The 25,371-nt window shown below is 43.7% G+C and overlaps 1 pseudogene across 1 annotated transcript in view; it reads left to right on the forward strand.

Annotated features, from left to right (window-relative positions):
• The window catches only part of LOC143549934 (putative wall-associated receptor kinase-like 16 pseudogene), a 46,814-nt pseudogene extending 22,866 nt beyond the window's left edge, over window positions 1-23,948 (forward strand). Inside the window, exons 2-3 of the transcript XR_013138232.1 lie at window positions 21,984-22,154; window positions 22,674-23,948. The product of XR_013138232.1 is annotated as a putative wall-associated receptor kinase-like 16 pseudogene (transcript). The remainder of the gene's footprint in view (window positions 1-21,983; window positions 22,155-22,673) is intronic.
• Window positions 23,949-25,371: the final 1,423 nt, after the last annotated feature.

Here is a 25,371-nt window from a genome sequence, read left to right on the forward strand (position 1 = left end):
CTTAATGATTGAAAGTGAAGAACACAACCTTTATAGCATTCCTCTTTTTGGTAATAGCAATACTTTTGGACAATACAGTTCAAGCACTTTGGGAATGACAAGCACTGTGGGAATGAAAGACATGATGCTCCATGTGCAAACTCCAAGTTAATTGTGACAGAAATGATTGGGCCTTTTGCATCCTATTTTGTGAATATGGTACTTCATATTAAAATGTATCACCGTACTTGCATTTATAACTATAGACCCCAAGTATAATACTTGTAAGTGTGTTGTGATTATATACTTGTAAAATATCACATTTACTGTTTGTCTTGTAAAACAATTATGATGTAAAATTATTGCCTTGTATGTTAAACACAACTTTCAACCCTTTTTTTACAAAATTCAAGCTCACAATTCACACGGTTTGAGAGTGCGAACCAAAAGGTGAATCTGAGATGGTGGTATCATTTGTTTGTTGTTAAAAACACTCTTTATAAGGTAGGTGAATCAAACTTCGGTCTTCTCTTATATATATGCAGGCAATGTCAATTTTGTGGATAAAGAACAAATTAAGAACCTAAAGCCCACCGAATATGGGCAGAATGAATGATTAACACCTTGCTTGCTGGATGCTGTTGAAATTAATCGTTAAGTTTTAATAGTTTAAGGGGTTGATTTTAAAGTTTATTAGAATTATTATTAAGTTACGCAATAATAGTTTGAGTCTTAGTTTAATTGTTTTTTTGAATAAGGATGAATAACCACATGTTATGTTTATCTATAAGTTCTAGTATTTGAGTTTGTTTAGGAGAAGGTAAATGTTCTAGTATTTAAGGGATCATTGTTTCTAGTTTTTAATTAATTCAAAGTTGTGTTTCTTTGGTTTACTCATTCTACGAACAAAGCTACAAAAGTCAAAAAACAAGTTTTCCTTTCTTACTTTATTATCTTTCGAAGAAGGCTACTATTAGTTTGTATGCTACCATTAGATGCAGTATTCTTTCTTGACACTGCGCTACAGTGCTAGTAAAGAGGAGAACAAGCCTAAGGATTTATCAAAGTGGCTCTTCAGGTAGCTGCGACGGTGGTTTGGCTATAGCAGATTACTAGGTGTTGACCTTGAGTTGACAAGAGGGTGTGGCGTGATAAAAGAATGGATTGATTCGTTATAGATGACGAAACACGTCGGTTAAGCAAAATGAATTCCCAATGGAACGAGGTAGTGATCGGCACGATGAGAATATTTATTCAACAATGTTTTATAGATTAATATACGTATGTGTGTATATAATTTAAAAGAGAATAAACTATTTTTATATATAGTTCTATAAAATTAAGCGTGGGTAATGGTTTGGAAAGTGAAAGTAATTAGATGGGCACGTGTAGAGTCCCAATACGAGCATTAGGTTATGAAAACATGTCTTGTGACGATTGTGAGCTTATGATTATTAGGTTAGCGGTTTTATGACGATTTGGTGTGAAGGTTGAGAAGGGTTTACGGTGGTTAATAGTTGCTAAGTGTGCAAATTAAGATGAGTTTTCTAAATGCACCCACCCTAATTAATGTCTTGTAAGGTATGCTAGTTTGACTCGTTTATTATGTTTGTTTATGCTTATATTTGTTTAGCCTTCGGGCGAGTTTTTGGCATTTTCTTTGTACCAAGGGAAGAGGTGATATATTTTAGAAGTAATTGAATCCTAGAACAAAGAAATTTGTTGTGTCCTGTTTTTTGACTAGAAAATGGTTATTCTAAGTCTGTGATCAACAAAGTCCAAAAGATTAGGACCACTTAAATATAGGGTCCGAAACTTCGGCTTATTTTCTTAGCAATTGAGTCGTCCTGCCGAAACAATAATTTTCTCATCTATTTTGAGCGGGTTATAATTACGTCTCGAACACTAGGAAGAAGGTCAAACATTAAAAGTATAAGTCGAATTGAGTGCCTTTTCCTTTTCTTATTATTAATAGAATAATCGTTTATTAATTGTAAAAGCTAATGAATAAAAAGATTAACATATATATAGATGTTGTCTCAAGTTAAACCAAGTCTCCAAAGGGCTTGTAGCCTGTAGCTGTACTTAGGGGTGTTTAATTCGCTTCATGAATTTCAAGATTCGAGTCATGGCGTAGATTTAGAAGTATATATATATATATATATATATATATATATATATATATATATATATATATATGAAATAAGAAAAAGCGAAAAAAAAACATAAAAAAGCTAAACTCAAAGTCTCCTTCAACACATGCAATTAGGCCCCATGAGATAACAAGATGCAAGTGCCAGAAACCATTTATGATGACTAGAAAAATCATCAACCGACACTTCATTTTCCCCTAAGTCTACTACCATGCCTTTTTTTTTTTTACTTTTTGTTAATCACAAACTCACATGCCCATAATTACTTCTAAATATACACCACTTTGCTCGTAATAAGACTTTAACTCTCATAATTAACTTAAGAGGGATCCTTATCTAACATACCTTGATATTATTGGATTACGAGCCCTTTGGTTACTACCATAGTACCATGTCTTCTAGTTGTAGAATTTTGACAAACTGGAAACAGTAAAGTATACCACTTTATAACTCCCACAAAGGATCTATTCGCTATATATGTGCTACACCATTGGTTCACCCGCGGGCATTAGAGTAAAACGCAATACACGTTACTTTTATACAGTTTGTATTATACTGCATGTCACAATCAAGCATCTAACAAATATCCTATGCACTTATGTTATGGTCCAAAAGTCAAAGTCAAAGTACCTAGGTGATAGGCAAATCAACTTGTGATTTATCTTCCAACATTTGTAAAGAAAAAAATAAAACTAGAGAGCCTTAAATTGGCATAGATCATACCGCCAGTTGTATTGTGGGCTCATACCGCGCGTGAAGAAAGAGTTTGGTTTATAGAAGGATTAAAGGTCCCAAATTATTAACATCCTCCATGTAGATGTAGTTTCTTCATGTTTGCAGTTTAACTTAAATGTGACCTACTCTCCTCATTGTGATATGGGGTAATCAAACTATTCAAACCATATATATATATAGCAGTTGCATATATGTTCCATTTGATGTGCTCATATATATCCCTCAAATATCCACACTTAGAATTAAGACCACAAATTACAAACTGCCATGAAATTCTTTGTTCTAATGTTGGCTGCAATATGTCTACCGTTGGCCTTTACAACATCTATTAATGAAACCTACAACCTCATCCAATCAACCAACTTAGCAAAGCAAAACTGCCAAACCCATTGTGGGAATTTGGTTGTTCCCTACCCTTTTGGCATCGGCGTCGGCTCCGGTTGTTCTATAAATGATCGGTTTGACATCTATTGCAACGAATCCTTAAACCCTCCAAAGGCTTACTTATTTAAACCCTCCAAAGGCTTACTTATTTTACGAACACTACCCCAGTTACCCAAGCCGGGGCAAGTGCAGTAAATGATCGCTCACTGGGATTCACCGATACCCAGTTAGAGAAACGAACAAGGCTCCCCCGCCAAACACTCGATGAAGTTAAGGCATGGGCGGAGGCACGTCAGAAGGAATTCCAAGCTGAGTTGGACGAACGCTTGCGTTCCGTCCAACAGGCTGACGAATTCGAAGAATACTTGGACGATGATTCGGAGGAATCCGATAGAGACGCAAACCCTCGTCATAAGGCGAAAGGGAAGCGTAAAGAAACGGACTCCCAACCGAGAAGGCGTTTTGGGGAAGCCTTCAAACCAAAAAACCCAGGTGGAAGCCCACGTGACTTCTCCAAAACATTTAGACCAACTGTTGCAAATGCGGGAACGTCCAAATTTGCAAGGGACATTGCGGAAGCAATCGCCCCGAAAAGTGCCAAACAGATGTCCAACATCGGCACTTACGATGGTATATCTGATCCAGACGATCATTTGAACAGGTTCATAGCGGGGGCAACCGTCAGTAGTTGGACGGAACCTACGTGGTGTTACATGTTCCAAATGACGCTTGTTGGGGCTGCTAGAGCGTGGTTCGATCGTCTACCGGTCAATCACATCTACGACTGGGCAGACTTCCAACAGAAGTTTAGCCAACACTTCAGCCAACAACGAAAGTATACCGAGGAGCAATGGACAATCCTCAAATGCATTCGAGAGGAAGATGAATCTTTGCTAGACTTCATCACTCGCTTCAACTCAAAGAAGCTTAGTCTGGGTAATATCAGCGAAGATCTTGTTCGCGCTGCTTTCATCCAGGGCGCGAACGACCCAGAGCTCATCCGCACCTTAACGGGTAAAGATGGCATGCCATCCACATGGGATGCCATCATGACAGCAGCTAAACGCTTTGCGGAAATGGAGAAGCAACTGGGTAGAGATCTCCCACAGAGCACAAACCTCTACACCCAGAAAACAAGAGAAGACAACGTCCTTACCGCCCGATTAAACAAAAAGCGGAAGCTAGGCATTTGGCAGTCAAGGGTAAACTTTGACACCTCATCCGGCTTGCAACATCGGTTAGGCGGAAGGGATAACGTACGGTCGAACCAGAACTCCAGATGGACGCCACTCACCAAAAGCGTCACCGAGATATTCGCCACTGAGGAGCTCCCATGGCCAAAGGCTCCAATAATCCGACATCGTCCCAATGCGGATCGGAGCAAATTCTGTGACTTTCACAGGACAAAAGGCCACAACACTGAAGAATGCACAGACGTAAAGGACATGGTCGAAGCATTTGTCAGAGATGGGACGCTCGCGCACCTCGTGGCGCAATGAACGCTGAGCAGGCTGATCCGTGTAGAACCCCAGCTGGGGAAAACACGAATAAAAATTCCAGCTTCAATCTGGAGACTACATGCTGCGTAAAGAACGAGATCCCGAACCAGGTGCATATCGGCTCGATGGCACTCCCATCCCAACAACATGGAAGGGAGCTCAATTACACAGTTTGCATGTAGATCAATTCCAAATTTATAAAGAAAAGGCCCAGAGCCACTTCTAATGGAAATGATTCTCCTTAGAACATCGACGCTGATGATTTTACATTTATACTTTTATGAACTTCCAACACGGATATGCCGGTTTTCACCGCATAATTACGTGGAAGGTCGTTGCGTGGGGAAGGCGGCAAAACCCGCATAAACCCAAAAAACGGCAAACCTTCACGCAGGTCAGTTAAAGGTAAAGTTCAGTCATCCCACTAAATGAAAGTGCCGGTCTATCCGCATGAATCATGATAGAGGAAACTGAACACTAACCTATTAACAACCGCGCGTCGAACGGTTAATTTACTCAACACGGATATGCCGGTTTTCACCGCATAATTACGTGGAAAGTCGTTGCGTGGGGAAGGCGGCAAAACCCGCATAAACCCAAAAAACGGCAAACCTTCACGCAGGTCAGTTGAAGGGTAAAGTTCAGTCATCCCACTAAATGAAAGTGCCGGTCTATCCGCATGAATCATGATAGAGGAAACTGAACACTAACCTATTAACAACCGCGCGTCGAACGGTTAATTTACTCAACACGGATATGCCGGTTTTCACCGCATAATTACGTGGAAAGTCGTTGCGTGGGGAAGGCGGCAAAACCCGCATAAACCCAAAAAACGGCAAACCTTCACGCAGGTCAGTTGAAGGGTAAAGTTCAGTCATCCCACTAAATGAAAGTGCCGGTCTATCCGCATGAATCATGATAGAGGAAACTGAACACTAACATATTAACAACCGCGCGTCGAACGGTTAATTTATTCAACACTAAAATGCCGGTTTTCACCACATAAGTACGTGGAAAGTCGTTGCGTGGGGAAGGCGGCAAAACCCGCATAAACCCAAAAAACGACAAACCTTCACGCAGGTCAGTCATAGGTAAACTTTGGTCAACGAAATGAAAGTGCCGGTCCTAACCGCACAAATCATGAGAGGGAACCGAACCTATTGACAACCGCGCGTCGAACGGAAAACTTAATTCAAAACAGAGAATTTCTAACAAAAGGATGAGGAAAACCTACACGCAGGTTAGATGTAGGTAAAGTTTAGCCATCCTACTAAGTGCAAGTGACGGTCCTACCCGCACAATCACGAAAGAGGAAGCAAAACTTCAACCTATTATCTGCCACGTTCAAAGGTTAACTTGTGACATCTGACCCAATCCGACCCGACCCAGGTACCCGTTTCTCTTATCCGATCTTTTTCTTTTGAGATTTAATATTTATTTATACTTATATTTTATAATAATAATATGTTTTCCTTCCCGCCTCTTCTTCTCTCTTTCTTCCCGCCGTTCCGTCCCTCTTCTTCTCTCTTTCCGCCTCCTTTTCCCTCTTGTCGTCGTCCCGCCCTTAAGCCTTGAACCCTCTTTTTGTCCTCTGTTCCTTCCCGCCTAAGGTTGTCTGCGCAGCTCCACGCGCTAGACTCCTTACAAGGAAGCCTGCGTGAAGACCACCTGTTACTGCGATACGCGAGACGAACTGTCCCCGCAGCGCGCTAAGGATTTTAGTTCTTCCCGCGGCGCGCTATGGATACCGTTCTTCCCGCGACGCGCTAAGGAATATAGTTCTTCTCGCGACGCGCTTAGAATTGAAGTTCTTCCCGCGGCGCGCTTAGAAATGTAATTCTTCCCGCGACGCGTTAAGGTTGGTTCTGTTTGCCTTCGCGCTCGCGCACTTTTGCCTTCGCGCTCGATGCCTTCTCGCGCTTAACCCTTGAGTCTTTTCTCCTGATTAATCTAGCCGTTAGCTTTTGTGTTGTCTTATCTTTTGAGCCGTTGACCTAATCTGCTTTATGTCTGAAAAGCCACTTTTGGGCGCAGCATGCGCACCAACCCCATTGGTTGACAGGAAAAGTGACTGACATAATCTTTTGAGATCTGCTTTTTCCATGCTTGACCAGAACCTTTATCTGAACCGCCCATGCCTTTTTACTGTTACCTGCCAGCTTTTCCTTTGCCCCCTGCAGCTGCCATATCTTTTGATATCTTTTGCTTTTGGAATCTTTTGCTTTTTGATGATCTTTTCCCCTTTTCTAGGGATTGTGTTCCCTAGGGTTTCTCTATAAATAATAATGTTAATTTCCCTAACACTACACACACAAAGCACTCAAACTCTCCTATTCTCTCTTGCTCCTTGCTCTCTCTGCCGTCTTCCTCTCTGCCTCCATCTTCCTTCCTGTTCTGCCCTGCTTTTCCGGTAATATATATTATATATAATAATTTACTTATTAATTATGCTAACTTATAATCAAGACTTAAAACAAATCATTAAAACAATAATCTTATTTATAGGTTAACTTGTGCTTGTTTAAAGTTGATTCTTGCTTTATCTTACACCGCATCGTTTATCAAGTGAGTAATCTCGTACCTAATCCCTTTTTATTTTTAATGTTTTGGGATGTTCATGTGTTCATACAAACTTAGAGTCTTAAACTTGTTTATGAACTTTAGTCGCGCAGTATCCCATGTGTTGAGGACGTTTACTTGGCTGTTTATTTGTATGTGTGTATCATTAACCGCTTTGTTCGGCCTATTCCGAAGTTTTCATGGATCCATTAGATGAACACGGGAGACCTATCGTTTACGGTTTTCTTTGTTTACACTTGCACAGATGTTTTCTTGTTTTTGTGCTCAATTGGGAGCACGGATTGAACTATGAGCTATGATCTATTTAGGCTTGATCACAATCTGATTGCACCCTTGTTAAACACCAGACATACACGTGTTGCGCGCAGATTTATTGTTATCTATTATTATCTATTAAACTTGATTTCTCACCAACACGCAAGTGTTTGACGTTTATTTTAACACATGTTCAGGTTTGCTGTAGCTACATTTGGAGCTTGTGGACACGTAGGACGTTTTTACTTTTGGACCTAGATTAAAATGTATCAAGACAAGTTATTATTGTTCGAATATTTTGTTTTATAATATATTGATTTATGATGATTTATGTTATCTTGTTTACTTTGCGCGTGCGCGAATGAATGTATTTATTAAATATTGACACTCAATAGTGTCACGAGTAATGAAACAATATGTGGCGCCCCGATGTATAATCCGCCTTTGGTCGGGGTGTTACAGATTGGTATCAGAGCTCGCTGACTTTAGGATAGGTGGTTAGATGTAACGGCCTAGAATACCTAAGAGTCCTTCTCGCGCATGAGAGAAATCTCATGTTTGCTTGCTTATTGTTAATTACTCGTTATTTATGAATATGCTCGCACCTGCGCAGTATATGACTTTATGTTTTATTCCGCGATATTTCGATTTTTATTGATTTTACTTACATATTCGTTTGTTGGATTTGAAAATCCGAAAAGTCATGGTGATACATGAATAGTTGATTTTCAATTTCCATTTACGATTATGTTCCGAGGTTGGAGACTTGAAAAGTCATGGTGATACATGAATTGTCAACCTCCAATACTCATTTTCTTGTATATTTCATATTGAGGATTGAAAAGTCATGGTGATACATGAATCGTCAATCTCCAATACTCGTTTGCTCGTATATTTTAAATTGGGAATTCGGAAAGTCATGGTGATACATGAATTGTCGATTCTTGATTCGAATTTGTTACCTTTATTAAGTCTGCATTTAGGGTCATTTATTTTACTTTTAACTTTTGATAGTATCTAACTCTGCGAAACCAAGCTTTATAAGGTTATACTTTGCGATAAAACCAAGATATTAACTAAAATTAAAACTTTTATAGAATGCCTCCGCTATCTCGCCATCATCAGAGGAGAGAAGCCTCGCGCAGGCGCAGGCAGCAACATTCCCAGGAAATGGCCGCCGCAATAGCCCAAGCTTTGAGCCAAAACAATACCAACACCTCTGGTTATAACATTAAGTCCTTTAATGCGGGTAACCCTCCAAAGTTCACAGGTCTTGAAGGAGCCACCGTGATGCTCCAGTGGCTTGAGAAAATAGAAAACACTTTTCTCCACACCCAATGCCCCTCAGACAGACGAACCCTATATGCCTCCAGTGTCCTGGAATCTAGAGCGCTTACATGGTGGAATGGAGTAGCTCATGCGCGTGGCGCAGAAGCTGCTTCCAGCATGCTCTGGGAGGAATTTAAGGATCTCTTGACGCGAGAATTCTGCCCTCCCAACGAAGTAAAGCGCCTGGAGGAAGAATTTTGGAACCTGAAGCAATACAGTGGAGAAGCGCGCGAGTACGCGACGCGCTTCCACGAGCTAAGCTTACTGGTCCCTCACCTTGTTACCCCTTCACGCCGAGCCATAGAGAAATTCCTTGGGGGTCTCCCCATGGAAATTCAAGATTCTGTTTGGGCCAGAAACCCACTAACCCTCTCTGACGCTATTGAGTTGGCCGCTGTGCTCAGCGACAACCATGTCAGAGCAGGAACCCTGTTCCTGCGGGGAACTGAAAAGACCAAACCCACCAAGACTGTCCCTGAACCCGCAGAAACCAAACCAGAACCCTCAAACCGTAACAACCTCAAGCGCAGGCGCAAAGCCTATGCGCTTACCAACCCGCCCATTGTCCAGCAACCCATCTACCAACCTCCAGTTTACGCGCCTAACCCACTATCAACCTACCCAACACCTCCTGTAGTCCATAACTATGCCTTAACCAATCCAGCACTCCCTGCCCCGCCAACTAAGAAACCCTACACAGGAAACCAACCCTTTTGCCCAACCTGTAGACTTCACCACCCAACCCAAACCCCGTGTCGACAATGTAACCGATGTGGCCGCGCTGGTCACTCTGCCGAGTTCTGTAGAGTCCCTCCCGTCAACCCAATCGCACAAACACCACCAGTCTACCCGCAGAACCCACAACCAACATACCAAAACCCACGACCCAGGTCGTGCTATAACTGCGGTGATCCCAGTCATTTCCGGAACGCGTGCCCGAGACTACAAGTTCAGATTACGCAAGCGAATCCGGTGAACCAGATTTCAAACCAAGTGACGCGTGGACGAGCTTTTAATATAACCGCGCACCAAGCGCAAGCGAATAATGACGTAGTTAATGGTACATTTTTACTTAACGGAAATTATGCTTCTATGCTTTTTGATACGGGCGCCGATCAAAGTTTTATCTCTCGCGCCTTTGAGCAGAAGCTTGCGCGACCGCGCGATAACTTAAAAGAAGATTTTTCAGTTGAATTGGCTAATGGTGAAACTGTTTTAATTAACTCAGTGATTAAAGATTGCACGCTTAACCTTAACGAAAATGATTTTCTGATCGATCTCATCCCCATGCCTCTTGGAAGCTTTGATGTTATCATTGGTATGGACTGGCTTTCGAAGAATCGCGCCGAAGTTATTTGCGCCAAGAAGATGATTCGCATACCTCGAGAAAATGGTGATCTTCATATCTACGGCGAAAAACTCTCCAGTGGTCTTAAGCTTATGTCTTGCGCCGAAGCCCAAAGACTCATGCGGAAGAAGTGTATTGCATTTCTAGCCCATGTGGTTAAACCTGCTGAAGAAAAGAAGCTTCGCGATATCCCTGTTGTGCGTGATTTCCCTGAAGTTTTTCCTGATGATCTTCCTGGTATCCCTCCCGCTCGTGAAGTCGAGTTCCGTATTGATCTTGTCCCTGGTGCTTTCCCCGTAGCTAAATCTCCTTACCGTCTTGCGCCCGCTGAGATGCAAGAATTGGCAAGCCAACTTCAAGAGTTGACCGATAAAGGATTCATTCGCCCTAGCTCTTCGCCCTGGGGTGCTCCGGTGTTGTTCGTTAAAAAGAAAGATGGATCGTTTCGCATGTGTATTGATTACCGCGAGTTAAACAAACTCACCATTAAGAACCGGTATCCCTTACCACGTATTGACGATCTCTTTGATCAACTCCAAGGTGCCTCTTGTTTCTCCAAGATTGATCTCCGTTCGGGTTATCACCAGTTGCGCATCCGCGATGAAGATGTTCCGAAGACTGCTTTTCGAACCCGTTATGGCCATTTTGAATTCTTGGTCATGTCCTTCGGTTTAACCAACGCACCCGCCGTTTTCATGGATCTAATGAATCGGGTGTGTAGACCTTTCTTGGATAAATTCGTGATTGTGTTTATCGATGATGTTCTGGTGTATTCTAAGACCAAGGCCGAGCATGAGCAACATCTTCGGTTGGTGTTGCAAAAGCTTAGAGCTGAGCAACTCTATGCTAAGCTTTCCAAGTGTGAATTCTGGTCTGATGAAGTACAGTTTCTTGGTCATGTTGTAAACAAGATGGGTATTCATGTCGACCCATCCAAGATTGAAGCAATCAAGAACTGGATTACGCCATCCACTCCTACCGAGATCCGTTCCTTTCTGGGCTTAGCTGGTTATTACCGGCGCTTCATTTCGAACTTCTCGAAGATCGCTTTGCCTTTAACAGCTCTAACGCACAAAGGTAAACCGTATATTTGGGGCTCGAAGCAAGAAGAAGCCTTTCTGACGCTCAAGCGTTTGTTGTGTGAAGCTCCTGTCCTTGCGCTACCTGAGGGTAATGATGATTTTGTCGTGTACTGCGATGCCTCCAACCAAGGTCTCGGTTGTGTTCTTATGCAACGAGGCAAGGTTATCGCTTACGCATCAAGGCAACTCAATGTTCATGAAAAGAATTATACAACTCACGACCTCGAACTAGGCGCAGTTGTTTTTGCCTTGAAGATCTGGAGACACTACCTTTATGGTACAAAGTGTATCCTCTACACTGACCATAAAAGCCTTCAGCATATCTTTGATCAGAAGGAACTTAACATGAGGCAACGCCGATGGAACGAACTCATCAGCGATTACGATTGTGAGATCCGGTATCATCCTGGTAAGGCTAATGTGGTAGCCGATGCGCTCAGCCGAAAACCCTGCCATCTTAACTGTATCTTGCCGCGCACCCAGCTTCACTTCGCACCGATCCAAAGCAACCTTGAATCGCGTATTCGTGACGCGCAGCGCGCATCCATCAGTAATGGTAACCTTCGCGCCGAGTTAGCGTGTGGCGCGGAAGCGCACTTTGTCCCTAATCTGAGTGGAATTCTTTGTTCTCAATCGCATCTGGATTCCCTTTGATGAGAATCTTCGCGCTGATATCCTGAGTGCAGCGCACAAATCTCGATATTCTATTCATCCTGGCGCTGATAAGATGTACAAAGATTTGCGCATTACTTATTGGTGGCCCGGTATGAAAAAGGATATTGCTGTGTTCGTAGCTAAATGCCTGACTTGTTCTAAGGTAACAGCTGAACATCAACGCCCATCTGGTTTGCTCGAACAACCAGAAATTCCTACGTGGAAATGGGAATGTGTAGCGATGGACTATATTACCAAGTTACCTTTGACAACAAGCAAACATGATAGCATTTGGGTAATAGTGGATCGATTGACTAAGTCTGCTCACTTTCTGCCCATTCGTGAAAACTACCGTGTTGAGCAACTCGCGCAGCTCTATGTCAAGGAAATTGTCTGCCGCCATGGTACTCCTTTGAGCATCATATCCGATCGCGATGGCCGTTTTATATCTCGCTTTTGGAAATCTCTCCAATCTGCGCTAGGAACTCGCTTGGACATGAGTACGGCATATCATCCTCAGACTGACGGTCAGTCCGAACGAACTATTCAAACTCTTGAGGATATGCTCCGATCTTGTGTTCTTGATTTTGGAGGTAATTGGGATTCGCACCTGCCCTTGATCGAGTTCTCTTATAATAACAGCTATCATTCCAGTATCGGTATGGCCCCATTTGAAGCACTTTACGGTCGTAAGTGCCGCTCCCCGATCTGTTGGAGCGAAGTGGGTGAAACTCAAATCACAGGACCCGAACTTGTTCAAGAGACAACCGATAAAATCGCCAAGATCCGTGATCATCTGCTGACTGCCAGAAGCCGACAGAAGAGTTACGCAGATCGTAGGCGGAAGCCTCTCGAATTTCAAGTTGGTGATCTTGTTCTCCTCAAAGTGTCGCCCTGGAGGGGTGTTGTTCGCTTTGGGAAGAAAGGTAAGCTTGCTCCTCGTTATGTTGGTCCATTCAAGATTCTCGCGCGTGTAGGAAAAGTTGCCTACAGACTTGACCTGCCGCCCGCGCTCAGTAATGTGCATCCAACGTTCCATGTATCCAATCTCAAGAAGTGTTTAGCTGACGAGAACCTTCACATTCCACTCGATGAAGTTCAAGTTGATGAAACTATGCATTTCGTTGAGAAGCCTGTTGAGATTATGGATCGCGAGATTAAGCAAACCAAGCGCAGTCGCATCCCTATCGTGAAAGTTCGCTGGGAGTCCAAGCGCGGAGCCGAGTTTACATGGGAAAGGGAAGATCAAATGAAGATCAAGTACCCGCACCTGTTCTCTGCGCAACCTACTTCGAGATAAATTTCGGGACGAAATTTCTTAAAGTAGGGGAGACTGTGACATCTGACCCAATCCGACCCGACCTAGGTACCCGTTTCTCTTATCCGATCTTTTTCTTTTGAGATTTAATATTTATTTATACTTATATTTTATAATAATAATATGTTTTCCTTCCCGCCTCTTCTTCTCTCTTTCTTCCCGCCGTTCCGTCCCTCTTCTTCTCTCTTTCCGCCTCCTTTTCCCTCTTGTCGTCGTCCCGCCCTTAAGCCTTGAACCCTCTTTTTGTCCTCTGTTCCTTCCCGCCTAAGGTTGTCTGCGCAGCTCCACGCGCCAGACTCCTTACAAGGAAGCCTGCGTGAAGACCACCTGTTACTGCGATACGCGAGACGAACTGTCCCCGCAGCGCGCTAAGGATTTTAGTTCTTCCCGCGGCGCGCTATGGATACCGTTCTTCCCGCGACGCGCTAAGGAATATAGTTCTTCTCGCGACGCGCTTAGAATTGAAGTTCTTCCCGCGGCGCGCTTAGAAATGTAATTCTTCCCGCGACGCGTTAAGGTTGGTTCTGTCTGCCTTCGCGCTCGCGCACTTTTGCCTTCGCGCTCGATGCCTTCTCGCGCTTAACCCTTGAGTATTTTCTCCTGATTAATCTAGCCGTTAGCTTTTGTGTTGTCTTATCTTTTGAGCCGTTGACCTAATCTGCTTTATGTCTGAAAAGCCACTTTTGGGCGCAGCATACGCACCAACCCCATTGGTTGACAGGAAAAGTGACTGACATAATCTTTTGAGATCTGCTTTTTCCATGCTTGACCAGAACCTTTATCTGAACCGCCCATGCCTTTTTACTGTTACCTGCCAGCTTTTCCTTTGCCCCCTGCAGCTGCCATATCTTTTGATATCTTTTGCTTTTGGAATCTTTTGCTTTTTGGTGATCTTTTCCCCTTTTCTAGGGATTGTGTTCCCTAGGGTTTCTCTATAAATAATAATGTTAATTTCCCTAACACTACACACACAAAGCACTCAAACTCTCCTATTCTCTCTTGCTCCTTGCTCTCTCTGCCGTCTTCCTCTCTGCCTCCATCTTCCTTCCTGTTCTGCCCTGCTTTTCCGGTAATATATATTATATATAATAATTTACTTATTAATTATGCTAACTTATAATCAAGACTTAAAACAAATCATTAAAACAATAATCTTATTTATAGGTTAACTTGTGCTTGTTTAAAGTTGATTCTTGCTTTATCTTACACCGCGTCGTTTATCAAGTGAGTAATCTCGTACCTAATCCCTTTTTATTTTTAATGTTTTGGGATGTTCATGTGTTCATACAAACTTAGAGTCTTAAACTTGTTTATGAACTTTAGTCGCGCAGTATCCCATGTGTTGAGGACGTTTACTTGGCTGTTTATTTGTATGTGTGTATCATTAACCGCTTTGTTCGGCCTATTCCGAAGTTTTCATGGATCCATTAGATGAACACGGGAGACCTATCGTTTACGGTTTTCTTTGTTTACACTTGCACAGATGTTTTCTTGTTTTTGTGCTCAATTGGGAGCACGGATTGAACTATGAGCTATGATCTATTTAGGCTTGATCACAATCTGATTGCACCCTTGTTAAACACCAGACATACACGTGTTGCGCGCAGATTTATTGTTATCTATTATTATCTATTAAACTTGATTTCTCACCAACATGCAAGTGTTTGACGTTTATTTTAACACATGTTCAGGTTTGCTGTAGCTACATTTGGAGCTTGTGGACACGTAGGACGTTTTTACTTTTGGACCTAGATTAAAATGTATCAAGACAAGTTATTATTGTTCGAATATTTTGTTTTATAATATATTGATTTATGATGATTTATGTTATCTTGTTTACTTTGCGCGTGCGCGAATGAATGTATTTATTAAATATTGACACCCAATAGTGTCACGAGTAATGAAACAATATGTGGCGCCCCGATGTATAATCCGCCTTTGGTCGGGGTGTTACATAACTTATCCTAAACACTTAGAAATTTCAAAAAAGGATGAGGAAAACCTACACGCAGGTTAGATGTAGGTAAAGTTTAGCCATCCTACTAAGTACAAGTGACGGTCCTACCCGCACAATCACGAAAGAGGAAGCAAAACTTCAACCTATTATCTACCACGTTCAAAGGTTAACTTATTCTAAACTCTTGGAAAATTGCTAATTTAAACTAAAGTATGCAAGTCATATAACGTTTATAAAGCAAGGAATCCAGTGAAAATAGCGGTCTTACCCGCACAAAGATTTATATTTCATAATATTCATTACAAGAATGGCCGGGTAACTACCCGCCTACAAGAATATAAATCTATACAAGCTAAACCTATCCTAACAGTGGGAAGGGATCTTCAGGATCAAGCTTCAGGGCCACTTCCACTTGGACCCGCACCATCAGTAGAACGTGACGGTTCAAGGAAAGCTTTAAGGATAGCTAGCCCATCATCAGCAGTAGCAACTTGGTTCACCTTCTCCACCACCGGATGCGGGAAGGCGGCATACTGATTCACTGCTTGGTCATAAACAGCTTCAGTATCAACATTATACAAAGGGAAGTTGGAAGGCGGGATGCCTTTCTCAACGAACCCTAGACCAAGCAGGAAGCCGGCCTTTTCCCCATCCTCGTGAGAAGCGTTGAGGGCTGCGCTCATAGCATCGTCATAAGACGTATCAGCAAAGACCCGATGCACAACCTACAAGAAAATATACAAGTATCAGAACCTTTTCTATTTACAAAGAAAAGCGTAAAGACATGAAAAGCATACCTGAGACAACGCTTCTCGAAGAAGCCATTCCTTGGCAACCAGAGCCTCCTGGAGGGCAGCTTGAGCTTCGTTACGGGCGCGTTCTGCTTCACTCTTGTTGAGGTTGGCAAGCAACACTTCTTTAGCCGCAGCCTCTTCGACGCCCTTTAGCTTCCGCTCAGTGTGGTCAAGCACCCCCCTCTGGTCCAAGATCTCTTGGAGCTTTTTGGCGTCTTCCATCGCCAAGGCATCATGAGCCCGCTGGAGAGCCTCTAATTTGGCTTTAAGCTCTTCATTCTCCACGCGTAGAGGCTCAGCAACAGCTTCAGCCTTGGTGGCCCTTTCAGTTGCGTTCCTAGCAGTTTCCTTAGCCAGCCGAAGCTGTTCATTAACAGCTTGGGCAGCCTTGGAACGGGCCTCGAAACGGGCCTGAACCTCAACTTCAAGGGCCTTGAACGCCTTCTCCTTCTCCGCAGCCGTGGCGGAGAGCCTCCTATTCTCCTCCCGGACAGCCCGCGCCTGAGCTACTTCTTGAATGCGAGCTGCTTTTAACTTGTCGTTTTCACGACAAAGCAGCTCGACGCGCGGCTGCATCCGGGCCAGGAGAACCCGAAGCTCATTGCTTAGCCTACCCTCCTGGTAGCTAGCCATGGCTTCCCCCAACGCACCACTGGGAGCTGCGTGACGAGCCCACTCCACGCACTCCACAGGTGTGCGAAGGGTTGTTCCTCGGCGGATGTTCCATCGTGGAACATACACTTCATTGGAATCCGACACTGCAAAAAACAAAAAGCAGTTAGGAAAAGATGATAAAAAAATATATAAAATAGGCCAAAAGAACCCTACGCACCTGTAAGGTCAATAACAGGCCGATAGCCGCCAAACCCATCACCTGAACCCAAGGGAAATCCATCCAAGAGGTCAGGCAGATGGGAAGGAGGCAGAGGTTGGCGATAAGCCCCATGCATAACTGAAGGATCGGCCGTCGTTGCCGATGACGGAGGAGGCATGGTAAAAGCCGCCGCAGTCGCCGCTGCGGAATCCGCAGCAAAAGTAACCTTCGGCTCAGTGAAAGATGCGGTAAAAATGGCACTGACAGCCGGCGGTGACGTCATCACAGCTGGAACAGTCGGCTCAACGGAGTGAGCAACTGAACCAGCGGAAGCAGGCGCAGGCGCAGCCGCCTGGGTCGTCGCCTCAGGTAGGCTGACCAAGCCTACCGTCATGGGCGGAGGGGTACTCCTCTGCGCTCCACCCTGGAATGCGTCAACATCCACGCCTGCACAAAGAAGATAAATATTAATGATGGAAAGCTATGAAGTTAAAGATAAAGGAAGTTTGTACTTACGGGTTTTCTTGAGCCTAAAAGTGCGGACAGGCGGGGACGAACCCGATGGAGCCGGCCTCTTTGCGCCGCTCACCGTCGTCGTCCGGGGCTCTCCGGAGGTGACAGTCGCAGCCTCCGGAGCGGTGGTCTTATCACCACCGGGGTTCCCCGCCACCTCCTCGCTCTCGGCCTCTGAGTCAGACCGAGGCACCGGTTCGGCAGTGGAGGCCACCTTCTCCTTCCCCTTCCCGCCGGCAGCCTTCTTCTTCCGCACCAACGGAGGACCATCTGCGGATTCCTCATCAGAACATAATATTAGAGGAATTCCAGCAGAGGTTTCAACATTGAGGGGTCGAGGGTTGAATAGCGCCTTACCTGGCCGCCTGGCGCTCAGGATCTCGTGGCCTAGCGGGTAGACCTCCACGAACCGATCCGCCGTTTGTTCTAGGATGGGCAACTCGTTCTCGTCTAGAGTGCGAGTACCCATCCGAGCGGGACTGTCAGCCTCCCGCGGATACAGGAGCGACTGCAAGTCGTTCCTCTCTGAAATAAAAGAAAAGCAGTTAGAAGAGATTCTAAATCAACAAAAAGAAACAGAGCATACCGTAAGGAACAGAGTTCGAACCGTATTCAAGGACGATTGGGATCTTTTGCGCATCCGCATCCTTCCACACCCGGCTCATCCCGAGCATCACCATCCCGGACTCCGCAAACCGGTAAACCGGAGATTGGACTCGGGATATCTTCGAGAACCATTCCGCCTCCTGGTAGTTGGAGGCGTGAAGGCTGGGAAGTGCTTGCCCATTCTTGAACTTCATGGCAAGGGGGATGGCGCGAGCGGAGATGTAGAAGAACTCCCGCTTCCATGAGCGAAGACTGCGCTCGGTTGCGCTAATCTTCAAACCCTTGATCCGGGTTATCAACGTATACCACCCCTGGATGCACCTCCAAGAGTAGAAGGTCATCAGGCGGTCGGCATAGGGCTCAATGCCCAGAATCCGGCACAACCACTCGAAGTGGCAAATCTTCGCGATCGCCATCGGGTGCACCTCGGTCAGGTGCACACCGTGCCTCTCCAGGACACGGTACACAAACTTTGTCAACGGGAACCTAAGATTCCCATAGACAAAGAATGCAGCATATACCCCGATCTTGCCTCTGGGGCATCATACACCGTCTGATGGGGTTCAGGAAACTCAGGCTCGAGAGACTCGAGCATGAACTTCCTGACGATGTACTGATACAGATCGACAGGCAGAGCACACTAGCACTCGCCAGCAGTACTCTTGTCATCGGCGAACACCCCAGCCTCCTGGGCTGTAGATTCGAGATCACGAGAAGACATCTTGCAGATGAAAGAAGAAAACGATTTCAAGAGAATGCTCGACTGAAAGGTTAGTATTCGCCGGAAATCGTTTTGAAGATGAAGAGAAAAGTGAAAGTGTGGATTACAAAGAGCCCTCTCCCCCTTTATATACTAATCGCAATTAATGCGATGAATTTAATGCGGAAGAGAGAGAAATCGAAGGTGCAATGAAACTATGACACGTGGCAAAAAGCAAGCTGGCAACAGCTGTTGAAAGGACGCGTACCATTAATTTCGCGGCCACGCGCCCGAAAAATCGCGCCCACGCGCCTGAAAAAGCGTCTGGAATGACCATGTACTGTCACGTCACCATAACTTCCTGCACGTCCTGACACAGTCAGAAGAAACCGTCGCACGACGTTTCAGAGGTTTGGACTGTTCTTATCCTTTCACCAACTCTTCGAATTTCAAAATTCAAAAAGATTCAAAAGTAAGCGGGAAAATACCCCTTACCTTGGCAACCAAGTAACCATAAGACGGGTGCGGGTACAGTGTTAAGGCAAAACCCTTCACATACTTAGCACCTGCAGGGAATTGAAGCCAAGAATACCTCGGCAACCAAGTAACTATAAGACGGGTGCGGATACAGTGTTAAGGCAAAACCCTTCACATACCTAGCACCCGCAGGGAATTGACGCCAGGAATACCTTGGCAACCAAGTAACTATAAGACGGGTGCGGGTACAGTGTTAAGGCAAAACCCTTCACATACCTAGCACCCGCAGGGAATTGACGCCAGGAATACCTTGGAAGTAAAGTAACCATAAGACGAGTGCGGGTACAGTGTCAAGGCAAAACCCTTCACATACCTAGCGCTCCGCAGGGAATTGAAACCAAGAAGGATCTTCTGGGTAATGCTTGCGGAAACGGAAATAACATCCCCGCATAGCGGGAACGTCGAGAACTACATTGTTTGAAGCTCCAGGATGGAATTGGTGGTTTTAACATAATTGATCACTATGTTCAAAACTACCAAAACCTCATGGAGAATCCACACAAGTGGGACTCAACGCTCCTGACTTGCGAGGAGGTTACAGACCTACCCGCATCATACCCAAAGATCAAGCAGGAAAGTCGGGAATTTCTGCATGTGACAAGGACTTCCGCGGGAAGAATCCCCATGGAAAACCTTAAAACTAAACCCTTTTCAAAACCCTTTGCTTAAGTCCAAAAGTTCACCTCACTTTATTAAACATTCATGAGAAGAACATTGGACTGGGGGGACTTGAAGAGGTAGGTCCCAGCAGAGCCCAGTTGGACCTGCAAGACTCACCTTCAAAAGAGACGTCTGCGCAGAAACCAACTGGATACGCATGACCCACCATGCTCAGAGACGTGACGTCCTTACGCGCAGTACGCAAGCTGTTCCCGCAGGAAATGCCTCCCAATGGTGAAGTACTCTGCCTGTTCCCGCAGCTGCGGATACAAGCCATCAGGGAAGGCCACCCGCGCAGCAAGGCTACACGCACAAGGCACTTAGCTCTCAATCACTCAGTTGTCACCTGAAGGAATGAGCAAAGCCGGGAACAATCCCGCACAAAGGCGGGAGGGGGAATACTCCCGCCCAAAAGCCAGTCCGTACGATACGGGAAGATCTTCTGTACTGTACCTGACGAGGTATGGGCAAAAGATCTAACTAAAGATACGACAGCTTATTGACAACAGTATGGCGAGCAGCATGCTCTTGTACTGTATGTCACTATTAGCCGCTGCCTACTCACCAACTCCTGTCATACCACGTGCATAGCCGGCAGTTGGTGGAAAAGGAATAGTCCACAGCAGGCCTGATCACTGTCAGCCGCTGCCTACCCACCAACTACCAGCATGGCACGTGCGTAGGCCACAGTTGGTAGAACAGGAATACTATTCAGCCGGCCACACCTCCTTGGAAACCTACCTTCGGCTATAAATACCCCAAATGGTATGATCATATCATCATATACTATCTCGTATTACAGATTATACCTGATATCTGCTCTAGCAATCTCTTAATATACATTTATATTTAAAGAGCAATCTAGTCTGATTCTCACGCCGGAGGGTGGTCACAAGGAGGAACCCCCCCCCCTTCTCAGTGACAAGCTCACGGTGTCTGTTTTGCAGGTTATCAGAAGAACCATCTTTTCTGGGTCCAACCCCTCGTGGGAAACATCTATCTAACCCCCAGGTTATCCGTAATCTGCCCGGGGTCCGGTTAGTGTTTCTTCACCTCCAAAGGCTTACTTATTTAAAACAGATTATGTGTCCATCAAACGGATATCTGACTCCACCCTCCGGACTTCCAATATACTAGCAAAAAAATGCAATTTTCCAGACGGGTCTTACAGTGCAACCAATATCTCCTACGGTTTTACTAAATGGCCACAATACACCTTCTCCAAAGTAAATCAGTTCACAGTCATCGGTTGTGACGGTTTTGCTTGGCTGACCTCAACAACAAAGAATGGAAGCGCGTCTACAGGTTGTATGGTTTTTTGCTCAAAACCGGAGGAGGTAAAACGCAATCAGTGCTCAGGAAATGGTTGTTGTCAATCGTCTATTCCCCAAGACATAAACTCCTATACAACTTTTCTCGATAACTTGAGGAATTCAGTCAATGTGAGTTATACGAGGTCCTTTGCACCTTGTACATATGCCTTTGTTGGTGAGGAGAACGTATTCAAGTTCAACGGTGTTAGTGATTTAACTGAAGCTGACATAAACGACACGTCTTTCCAAAATATAATTGAATCTAGTGTGGAAGTAGTGCTTGACTGGGCTATTAGTAATCTGAGTTGTGCTCAAGCCAACGGAACCACTGATTTTGCCTGCCTGTACTCAAATAGCACGTGTGTTGACTCATCAAGGGAAGCTGGTGGTTACCGCTGTGTGTGTAAACAAGGTTATGAAGGAAATCCATACTTGTTTCCTGGCTGTAAAGGTACAATTCATCATCTCTCACTTATTAATTATCTTGGAACAGGATAATGAGAGAAAGAACTAAAGAACTCGATAGATACTACATGTACATATATGCAATATATCATACTACACGTCTGATATTAATACTTCATACATGTAGTATCACATGATGCATATATGTAGCATAAAGTTCTTTAGTTCACTCGTAAAAAAAAAGTTTTCTCAAGATCCTTCCTATATTATATACCTATAATAAAAACAATTTCCTAGCATATGGTTGATAAGATATTGTTTTAGCATGAAGTTACAATAAACATGATATTCTTTTGTTTATTTTGTAGACATCAATGAATGTCTTGATGTGAACCTATGTTATGGTGCTTGTGAGAATACCGAGGGGAGTTACACGTGCAAATGTAAAGAAGGGTATTCTGGTGATGCCACTGTTAAAGATGGTTGTAAGCGGATACCACCAAAGCGACGATCATTAAATGTGCTTCACTTATCATTAGGTATTTGTATTTCCTATTTGTATTTTTATTTTATATAAACAAAATCATGGTAAAAAAAGGTATGCTTGAGTTTTCTATTTAGTTAAAAATATTATTACGTGTAATTATATATACAACATATATAGTGTAATTACAGCATAGTGTAATTACACTACAATGTAATTACATAATTACACTACTTGTAAATATAATTATACAATATTTTTACAGCTAGCACGTTAATTTAATTTGTCCATTAAGGTCCCCCTGTATATATACACATGTGCAGAATAAAAAAAAAACGTTTTAAAAACGTACACACCTGTCATTTCTAGACACCAACTAGTTTAAACATACCCGTCAAATTTAATAATCAAGGCATATATAAGTGACTATATAATCATATTAGTGTTTGAAACTTGTTAACAAGTATGCTAAACTTTGAAAAAAATAATAATATATAGCCCTAATATAAAAATTAAAACCTAATTTGTTCGATATGCTATCTTAATTTGGTATCTATCGTTTAATCACACATAGGTTTAGGGCTTGGGTTGCTCACATTACTGGTTGGATTATCTTTGTTGCACATCATGGTTAAGCAAAGAAAGCTAATTAAGCTAAGAGAACAACTATTTGAGCAAAATGGGGGTGTACTATTGGAAAATAAACTTAAGACTTTAGGTTGTAGTGTTATGAAGATTTTTCAAGTTGAAGAGCTAGTAAAGGCTACCGACAATTATGCAGAAGATAATATTCTTGGGAGAGGAGGTAATGGCACCGTGTACAAGGGTACTCTACCAGACGCACGTATAGTAGCAATCAAAAAGTCCCAAAGACTGGACCAAGAACAAAGGGATCAATTTATAAACGAAATGGTAATTCTGGCACAAATTAATCACGCAAACGTTGTGCAACTTTTGGGATGCTGTTTGGAAACTGACGTCCCGTTGCTAGCTTATGAATTCGTTTGTAATGATACTCTTCATCGTCACATTCATAATAGAACAAGTGGGGAAGGTAGATTGACATGGGAGAGTCGTGTAAGGATAGCACATGAATCAGCTAGTGCGCTTGCTTATCTTCACACTGATACTAGAATGTCCATTATACATAGAGATGTGAAGTCTACTAACATATTGTTGGATGACAATTACACCGCAAAAATTGCAGATTTTGGTGCTTCAAGGTTAGTCCCATTGGGTCATGATCAAGTCACTACGCTAGTTCAAGGGACCATCGGATACTTGGATCCTGAATATTTCCATACAGGTCATCTGACAGACAAAAGTGATGTTTATAGCTTCGGAGTGGTTCTTGCAGAGCTCTTAACAGGAGAAAAACCTATAGATACAAAGAGAGGTTTAGAGGATACAAATCTTGCAACGTATTTTCTAAAGGCGAAGAAGGAAAACCGAATGCTTGAGATTCTTGACCATCAAATGGTAAAGGAAGCAACTGATGAACAGTTAAAAGCAATGTGTGACTTGGTTTATAGATGTCTTAACCAAGTAGGTGGGTGCAGACCTAGCATGAAAGACGTAGCCATGGAGCTTGAAACATTGAGAAAATCTTGCAAATGTCATCCTTGGATTAATCAAGAAAACTACACCGAAACAAGTAGCTTAATGATTGAAAGTGAAGAACATGACCTTTACCCTGTTCCTCTTGTTCCTAATAGTAATACTTTTGGAGAATATAGTTCAAGCACTATGGGAATGAGAGACATGATGCTTCATATACAAGGTCCTCGTTAATAGTATAGGAATTATTAGACCTTTTCATCCTATTTCATGATTCTGGTACTTTATATTTAAGTTTATGTCATCTATGTAAAATTTATAGACCTAAATAAAAGACTTGTGTGGTATTAATTATTTTATGCTTGTGAAATAAGTCCTTAAAAAAAATTAAACAATATATATATATAAACATACACCCTTCTTCTCCATTTTATACACAAATCATACCCAATTTCTTACAAAAAATAAACAAAATGAATCCTATAAACAACTCGAACCAACCGAACTACCAACTCCCTGCTTTCGGTCAAGCGTATGGTTCGTAATCGAGCCAACCGAACCAACCGAACTACCAATTCCCTGGTTTTGGTCAAACGTATGGTTCGCAATCGAACCAACCGAACTACCAATTCCCTGATTACGGTCAAACGTATGGTTCGCAATCAAGCCAACCGAACCAACCGAACTTACAATGGAACCAACCGAGCCAACCAAACCAACCGAGCTATCCGTATCAACTTTCCGACCCCAACCTAAACATGTACGCCAACTTTCTCAGCCCCCAAAACACAATGTCGGCGTTCGGGTCTACACTACCGGAGTCGGAGCCGGTGACGGTACCGGATACGCAAACGTCACGGGCCTCCGGTTCAAGCAAAAAGCCGACCCATAAACACAAAAAAAACAACGGGGGGAGACGATGGCGCAACGTGATCCCTATAAGCATTGGAACGAGGAGGAGGAGGAGGTGGCCCTTGCAAGGGCTTGGATTAACATTTTCGGAGGATCCCGACGTTGGTAAGTTTTTTAATATTAAGTATTTATTAAAAATGTATTTAGTGTTTATTAAAATATATACTAATTGTTACAAATAAATTTAATTTGTAGCTAACTTTCAAGTCACCGGGGTGTTTTGGAAGAAAGTATTTGAAGCTTGGCTCGCGATAACCGGTAAACCCGAAGACTACCGGGGAAAAGAAGCGGTTCAAGCCCACTGGAAGGGGCTTAACGCCGATTGTCAAAAATTTGCCGAGATAATTAACCGGTTGAAGGGGTCCGGCTGGCGTAGCGGGCATAACGACGTCGACATTATAGGTCAAGCCTTGAGCGACTTTCGAGCTCATGGTCACACTGTTGAGAGGCCCGGGAAACCGTTCAAGTATTTGAGTTGTTGGGAAAAGCTACGTCGTTGCTCGAAATGGAATGTGGTACCAACCGTTCCGGTCGCCCGACGAGCCGGCTCATCCCGGCCTTCAAAAAGGTCGAAGACATCGTCGTCGACAAATCCGAGCACACCAGACACACCCTCCGATGCTCGTAGCTTCTTCCTCGACGACACGGTCAATTTAGCCGATGATTTGAATATACCCGACGAAGATGAGGTAGAGGAGTTGCCTCGACCACGCGGGAGATCGAGGAAAAATAAGGGGGAAGGTTCATCGTCAACACGATTCAATACGGAGCCCGTTGAAATAAACGAGTTGGTCGGTCGTTTG

Source organism: Bidens hawaiensis, unplaced genomic scaffold (assembly GCF_021521415.1).
Source record: "Bidens hawaiensis isolate Kalapana, Puna unplaced genomic scaffold, B.hawaiensis_p1.1 tig00015870_1, whole genome shotgun sequence".
NCBI lineage: Eukaryota > Viridiplantae > Streptophyta > Magnoliopsida > Asterales > Asteraceae > Bidens > Bidens hawaiensis.